Here is a 1,420-nt window from a genome sequence, read left to right on the forward strand (position 1 = left end):
TTCATCTAGCAATCTTAATTTAGATAATAATTTAAGTATGAAATACGCCCCGATAACTTCGGTGAACGTAGAAAGATCCTTTTTGATGCGTAAATTATAAAAATATTTTGAGCCCAAACCGTAACCGTTTTTCTGAAGACAGCTTATCAAAATACATGGTAGCCAATTTTTTTTTAATACCAACTAGTTTATTTTGCATTAAATTAACTGGTATAACTCAAGTAAGTTAATTTTTAAAATCTAATTCTTAGGACAAATCTGTTTAAAGAAAAAGGTAATCTATTTATACAAAATAGCATAAACTTAATGTAGTTTAGTATTCATGCTCATTTTTAATTTGTATTTTTCTCAAAATGTGTGCATTTGAAAGTGTTTAAAAAATATTCACTATTTTATTTTGTAGTTTATTTATGAATTGCCTTTTTATATAAATTAAATGCCTTTTTTTGCCTTTTTTTACATTTTAAATGCTTTTTTTTATTGATTATATTGCCTTTAAATCCGAACCCTACTAATAACTAATATATTTCATTATGCCCATTATGGCTCGTGGAGGTGTACGATGTAAGTGCCCTCATGTACGCATGTACCATGCGGTCATGGCAATAATAATGAAAAACTTTGTACACCTAATTCTTATTATTTTATAAGTAATTTATATTATATTATAATTTTAGTAACATAGGTTTTATTCATAATCATAAGTATTAAGTCAAAAAACGATTAAGGTGCACAATGCACTTGCCTCGCGTAGTCCATGTTTGTAAAGTAATACAGTAATTAAAAAAAAATTTTAATTATTCATTATTAAAATTTTTATTAGAGCACTATTATATTAAAATTATCTATATAATTCCATTTTTTTTATTAAAGCTAATCATTAGATAAACGTAACATAATACTATGTATACTTTAAAAGATAATTTATCTAGATAATTTCCAACACTACACTACTGCAGGAAACTTACATTAATGATAATTTACAATAGTAAAAATGCGAAGAAAGTTCAATGAATATATAAATACATTTTAATTCAGTTTTAAAAAGCATTAAATAGGAAAGTTAAAAATTAATACCATTTATACTAATACCTATTATCGTAGAAAAATTTGTTTGCATTGTAACAATTTCGTTATTAAATATATTCTAGATAGAACTAAGTAAAATTATAGGTTAAGTTAATTTAAGTAAACTCGGTAATAGATTAAAATTAAAATTAAAATTAAAATTGACTTGGTAATGCCTAGTCCTGAGTCTCTTTAAAACATAACACCTAGTGTGTTAAGTTTTAAATAGCTAAACAAACAAATCACATTAATCTATGACACTGCAATGAAAATATTGCAATATGTTTTCAATAATTTATATATCTACTTTATACCTAATTGTCAAACTAAACTCTTCTCGTTATTTGTCTAA

The sequence above is a fragment of the Acyrthosiphon pisum genome, chromosome A2 (genome assembly GCF_005508785.2).
Source record: "Acyrthosiphon pisum isolate AL4f chromosome A2, pea_aphid_22Mar2018_4r6ur, whole genome shotgun sequence".
Classification (NCBI taxonomy): domain Eukaryota; kingdom Metazoa; phylum Arthropoda; class Insecta; order Hemiptera; family Aphididae; genus Acyrthosiphon; species Acyrthosiphon pisum.